Source organism: Coenobita brevimanus, chromosome 59 (genome assembly GCF_032717465.1).
Source record: "Coenobita brevimanus isolate Jiangsu-jjx chromosome 59, ASM3271746v2, whole genome shotgun sequence".
Taxonomy (NCBI): Eukaryota; Metazoa; Arthropoda; class Malacostraca; order Decapoda; family Coenobitidae; genus Coenobita; species Coenobita brevimanus.
Window position 1 is genome coordinate 15,261,675 of NC_137012.1, and position 7,013 is coordinate 15,268,687.

Here is a 7,013-nt window from a genome sequence, read left to right on the forward strand (position 1 = left end):
GTGTGCCCAGGACAGGTACCCAAATGTAAGTCGGCCAGTCATGGTGAGCGGTGGCCGACGTCACTGCACTCAACTTTTAAATTTTGTCACCAGGCCAGCTGACTTCCCACGTGAGCTTGAGTTTTTCTGCGTGTTGAATATGACCTGTCGCATTATGCTGAGCCTGTTAGAACAAAAATGTGTTATTCAGCCGTGTGTTACTCAAAGATTGAATGAATAATGATTTTAATGGATTTATATGGTACATCACCTCATATGGATCAAGGCAGTTACCCCGCAGGGACTTCATATAAAATGGAGTCAGCATTACCATAGTAATGTTTACCGTTTCATGTTAACCCGTTCCATGCCAGACCCCTTGCCAGCTGTTTACCCCTCTGTGCCAAGGGTCTGGGAGACCGAGTGACCCTCTTGTGGCAGCAATTTTTCACTTTTTTTTTTTTTTTTTTTTTTTTTGCCTGAATTACGTATGAGTCTGGGGGAAATAGCAGTCAGATAGATTATTTTCTGGTTAGGAGGGCCGATAGGAGGTTAGTGAGTGATGTTAAAGTTATAGGAAGTGAGGAGTGTGTGCAGCAGCACAAACTATTGATTTGTGATATGGTGCTTAAAGAACAAGTGATGAAAAAGAGGACTTATATACCTAGGAGGAAAATATGGAAGCTGAAAAACCAAGTAGTAAGGGATGCCTTCTATAGCGAGTTGAGGAGAGTGGTGGGTGAACAGGGAGCTGTAGACAGAGGCGTTAATGAACAGTACAGAGCCCTCAAGAACAATTTCTCAAGAGTTACTGATGTAACATGCGGTTGGACAAGAGGACCACCAAGACATAAAGTAACTTGGTGGTGGGATGAGGGTGTAGAAGCTGCAGTTAAGGAGAAAAGAAGGCTTTTCCGGGAATGGAAGAAGGGTGGTAGCAAAGAGGAATACTTGGCTGCCCCAAGTGTAGGGCTAGAAGAGAGGTATACAGGGCAAAGTCTGAGTCACAGAGACTATTACTTGATAACCTAAATCATGGGGAAAGGAAAAATATGATATTTAGGGTTGCAGGTCAAGTGAAGAGGGATAATCGGGATATTATAGGTGAGCAGTGTGTGAAGAATGATGAAGGAAGGGTAGTGGTGAACAGTGAGGATATTAAAGATGCATGGAGAGAGCATTATAACCGGTTGTTGAATGAGGAGTTTGACTGGGACAGGGAAGGTTTGGAGCCAGCAGATCCAGTGTCTGGCCCTTGGCCTTTGATTGATACTGCTACTGTGAGTGAGGCAATAGGCAGGATGAGGGTGGGGAAGGCAGCAGGTGTGTCTGGGTTGACTGCCGAAATGTTGAAGGCCTCAGGCGATATAGGGGTGAGTTTAGTCACTGACCTAATAAATAGGATTATTTATGAGTGTGTTGTCCCAGATGATTGGCTGAAGAGTGTAATTGTAAATGTGTATAAAGGGAAGGGTGATGCCCTGGAAAGAGAAAATTATAGAGGTATAAAGCTTTTAGATCAGATAATGAAGGTAATGGAGAGAGTTTTAGAAGGTATGATTAGAGAAAGAGTGAATATTGATGAGATGCAGTTTGGGTTTATGCCAGGTAGGGGGACCACTGATGCCATATTCATTGTTCGACAGCTTCAGGAAAAATATATTGGTAGGAGAAGGGATCTTTATTTTGTTTTTGTTGATTTGGAAAAGGCCTTTGACAGAGTCCTTAGAGAGGTGGTGAAGTGGGCAATGAGAAAGCTTGGATTGGAGGAGTGGCTGGTTAGGGTGGTTATGGCTATGTATATGGGTGCTCACACCCAGGTAAGAGTGAATGGAGATTTGAGTGATGAGTTTTCCGTGAATGTTGGTGTGCATCAGGGGTCAGTCTTGAATCCCATGTTGTTTATCATGGTACTTGAAGCCCTTTCACGTGACTTTAGAAACGGACTCCCGTGGGAGTTGTTGTATGCTGATGATTTGGTGTTGATTGCAGAGAACAAAAGGGAGGCAGAGGAAAGGTTTAGGAAGTGGAGAGATGGTATGGGGCAAAAGGGTTTAAGGGTAAATGCAGATAAAACAAAAGTGATGATATCTAGGGTTGGTGGCAGTACTGTCAAAGACGAGGGAGAGTGGCCATGTGCAGTTTGCCACAAGGGCGTGGGAAGTAATTCCATCTTGTGCGGTGTGTGTGATAAATGGGTGCATAAGAGATGTAGTGGTTTCAGAGGTAGACTGCGAGATAATGCTGGTTTTATGTGTACGGCGTGCTGGGGTGAGCAGGTGGAGATTGTCAGACGTGAAAGGATTGAACTTGCTGGTGAATCTCTTGAGTGTGTGGAAGAGTTTTGTTATTTGGGAGACATGTTGTGTGCTGGAGATGGGGCTGGAGCTAGCTCTGTGGCTAGGGTGAGAAGTGGTTGGAAGAAGGGGCTGGAGCTAGCTTTGTGGCTAGGGTGAGAAGTGGTTGGAAGAAGTTCAGGGAGCTCTTGCCTCTCCTGACATTGAGAGGACTCTCCCTACGTGCTAAGGGGTCTTTGTATGCAGCATGTGTTAGGAGTGTAATGCTGTATGGTAGTGAGACCTGGGCAGTGAAGGAGGAAGATATTCGCCGGCTCAGACGTACAGAAATGACAATGATCAGGTGGATGTGCCGTGCGTCCCTGTGTCCAAGGCCTGGAGGGGCTGGGTTTACGATGGAAGAGTTGAGAGGTAGGATGGGACTGGAGTGTATTGGTGTTGTGATGAGGAGAGGTAGATTGAGGTGGTTTGGACATGTGGAGAGGATGGGGGATGATAATTGGGTGAGGAAGGTGAGAAGTGTTAATATTGGGGGTGGGGTTATGAGGGGTAGACCAAGAATGACATGGGACGAGGTCATTAAGTGTGACCTTAGGGTTAAGGGACTGAACAGGGAGGCTGCAGTGGATTGTGCAGCATGGAGAGCTGCCATTAGGTGACCATGGCCGACACATGCAAGCATGTTGGAGCCTTTGAAAATGAAAACGATGAATGGACCTGGGGTGTTGAAAAAATAACCCTAGTGTTTGTGGTAGGTGGGGGCGCTTACCATGCACTCACTCGATGTAGTGCTGCTCTCAGGTGTCTGCCCTTTCCTCTCCATCTTTCTTTCCCTCCATTCTCTTCTGTCTTTCTTTCCTTCCTTCTTTCCTTGTCCTTCTGCCTACGGGTAACTTTACACTCCCTCTTCTGTCTTTCTTTCCTTCATTCTTTCCACTTCCTTCAGCCTGTGGGTGACTCTACACTGAGTGACGAGCCAAAATGGTTTTCTGTGCACCAGGAAACTATTTTCTATGCTGGGTGGTAATCATATAACCAAATTTTGGTGCCTGGTGGTTTAGTGGGTAATTATTGCACTCCAATCAGATGAGCCGGTGAAGGTTTATATCCAAGGGGTGGTTGGGGTTGATTGCTTATGTAATGCCACTCAGGGATGAGTGAGGCTGGTCACTCTCATCTTAAATGGCGGGACCAACTGCCTGGCCCTGGGTTCCTACGCTCCTCGTGGGGCGATGTAGGATTGGATGATGAATGGATGGATGGATAGTAAAAGTGCTCACCTTGCTGTTTTCAGGCCAATCTAAATGGCCTAACAGCTATAAAAGAAGCTGACCCAAGCCTAACACCTGTAAATAAATAATTTAAACCAAGAGATAAAATCTGAAAATCATTAAATGTAAGTCTGGAAAAAAATCAAGTTTAGTAAACTGCACCCGAAAAAGACAATGTTCACCCCACCTATGGCTAAAACACTTTAATCTAAGTCTTAAAATAGCTTATAAATCAATCTAAACACACAATTTTAGTCTAAAATATCAAAATCGGTAAAAAAAAAAAAAAAAAATCAAAGCCCATTGTCAAACCGGGGTTTGGCCATCGTTAGGCGGGGTATGGTGGCATTTCTACCCCCATCGCTAGGCCGGGGTATCGCATCTAGGGGTATTGTATATTGAGGCATACCTGTATTTTGTATATTATATTGCTCTAAGGCACTATAAACAGTCAATAAGGCATTATAAACAATATTGTTGTGCACAGTTACATAACTTACGCTAAATCACTCATTACTTACGCAATAAACTTTATTTTACTTGATATCATGACTTACTTCTATTTACTTACATTTTCCTATATTATGTTCATTATATACAGTATTTACACTCATATGCACACACACTTTTTCAATAATTCTCTATTGTGTGGTAGTCTGTGAGGCCCTGGGGAAAGCACAGCCCAGACACTCATGAATTCACTCAGAGACTGATGTGTCCACGGAAGTGGAAAAAATTTAGAGGAAGTGTTCCCAAGACCGAGTCCATACCAGGTACGAACCTGGCATAGCTGGCAACGATTGGGTGTCCGTACCAGATACGGACCTGGCATGGCTGGCACTGTTAGGTTGTCCATACCAGGTACGGACTTGGCACTGAACGGGTCAAGTTGATTGGCCACAATGTGTTTTGATAAACAGCATCATAAATAAATACAATGTTTTATAAAGAGTTATTTTCATTTGTTTAACATGATAGTACCATACAGATATGAAAAAAGTTAATGTCATTGAATCCTCATTGAAGTACATGTTTTCAGTTTTGTTTGAGGGTGGTTCATTACCATTTTATTACCAGTGTACTGTATTTGTCTGGAGATCATTTCATTTATTTTGGTTAACAATTTTAATATGCTGCTTAGCATACCTGCATTTTTATCAGCTTTTTTTCACTGGTGATTTTTGACGATACTTGTCATTAATTGCCAAGTATGTGTATTACTTATAAGTATTTGTCTGTAATAAGTAAAACATTGTCAGTATAATGGAATGCATGTCTTACATTTGATGACTTGGATAAGCCTCATCTTTTCTGTGAATACTAGTTTTTACTGTATATTCCATTCACTTAATTTTTTTTTTTTCCTAACTGCAGATGAGATTTACTTTAAGTTAATATCATTTAATTTTGTTTCTAGACTCCAACATGGCTGCATGTGTTGACCTCGATCACCTAATGGCAGCTGTCTTTTTGCATGATTTCTGACAGCCTCCATACTCAGTCCCGCATTCTTGAGATCACACTCTAGTACCTCATCTTAGGTCTTCCTTGGTCAGCTTCTTGCAACCTTGCCCTTGACATTCACAGCTCCCACCTTCCACACCCAGCTGTCATCCTCCATCCTCTCACCATGCATGAACCAACTTAGTCTACTCCTCCTCATCACAACACTAATACATTCAAGTCCCATTCTTCCTCTCAACTCTTCAGTCAGTCCTAACCTTGCCAGGCCTCTCATTCAAGGACATCCATTTAATCATATCGTTTCTGTATATTTCAGCCACGAATATTCTCTTCCATTACTGCCCAGGTTTTACTACTGTACAGCATTACAGTCTTGACACATGCTGAATACAAGGACCCTTTAACATGAAGAGAGAGCCCTCTCAGTGTCAGGAGAGGCAGCAGCTCTCTGAAATTTCTCAAACTCCTCCTTACCTTAGCCAGAGATTTGGCTCAAGCCCCACCTTCAGCACATAACATGTCCCCCAAATAGTAAAACCCCTCCACACACTTAGGAGACTTCAGCAGGATCAGTCCTTTCATCCCTGACAATCTCTGTAATGCCCTCCCAGACACCCTTTACACACGAAATAATTATTTTGCAGCCTACCTTTAATACCACGCTATGCAACCACTTATCACAAACACTGCACAAGATGGAGCTACGTTCCACACTCTTGTGGCAAAGTGCACAAGGCCATACTCCATCTGCTTTGACAGTACCTCTAGTCCATAAATATTGTCACTTTTGTCAACCAAGTTTACTCTCAAACCCTTGTACACCTTTCCATCTCTTCATTTCCTAATTCTTTCCTCCACCTTCCTCTCATTCTTCACAATCAACACCAAGTTATGAGCATACATCTTCCATGGGAGTCCATTTCTGCAGTCACGTAAGAGAGCTTCGGGCACCATGATAAACAATTAGAGGATCAAGACTGACTCATGATGCTTACTAACAATCAAGGAAAACTCATCACTCAAAACCCCCTTCTTTTGTCTGGGTGCAAGGACCTTCGTACAGAGCCATAACCACTGTAACCAGTCACTCCTCGATTCTAAACTTTCTTATTGCCCATTTCACCACATCCCTGGAAACTCTGTCAAAGGCCTTCCTTAAATCAACAAAAACAAAGTACAGCACCCTCTTCTTTCCTATACATTTTTCCAGCAGCTGTCGGACAGTGATTGAAACATCAGTGGCCCCTTTGCCTGGCATAAACCCAAACTGCATCACATCAGTATTCACTCTTTCCCTTATCATTCCTTCTAGGACTCTCTCCATTACCTTCATTATCTGGGTCCAAATGTTTATATTGTACAGTACTTTTGTAATTTCCTCTTTCCAGGGCACTTATAGTCACAATCATCAGTCAGTCATATGGAACACGTTCATATACGAGGTGCTACCCAGTAGTTCGTGAAGTTTGACTAAAGAAGGAAAAACTTAGATCAAGTCCTAATCACTACAGTTGCCGTTAAAGTAGTCACCATATCTAGATGTAAGAGTTATAATTGTCCAGTGTATCTGTATCAGTGACATCTATTCTTTCCCCTGTCCAACTTACTAATACACGTGTAAGGTTGTTGCCTTGAGTTTTTGTGTCCTACCTCTCTCCTATTTGTCAAAGCTCCGGTCTAGAAAGAGAGCCCTGCTACACACTAGGTGTTTACAGGACGAGAAGCCGGCCCTTAAAACACTTAGCATTACAGTAGGATACTTACTGACAGAGTTAGGGAAATAACAGAGGAATTGGAGAAGAACAGGGAGGCTTTAGGAAGGGAAGAGGTTGTGTAGATCACATATTCATTCTTAGATCTTTAGTGGGAAAGTTTCTGGAGACGGGAAAGAAGTTGTATGTGGCCTTAATGGATTTGGAGAAAGCATATGACAGGGTGGACAGACAAGGATTGTGGAAAGTATTAAGAATATATGGAGTAGATGGGAAGTTGTTGAATACTG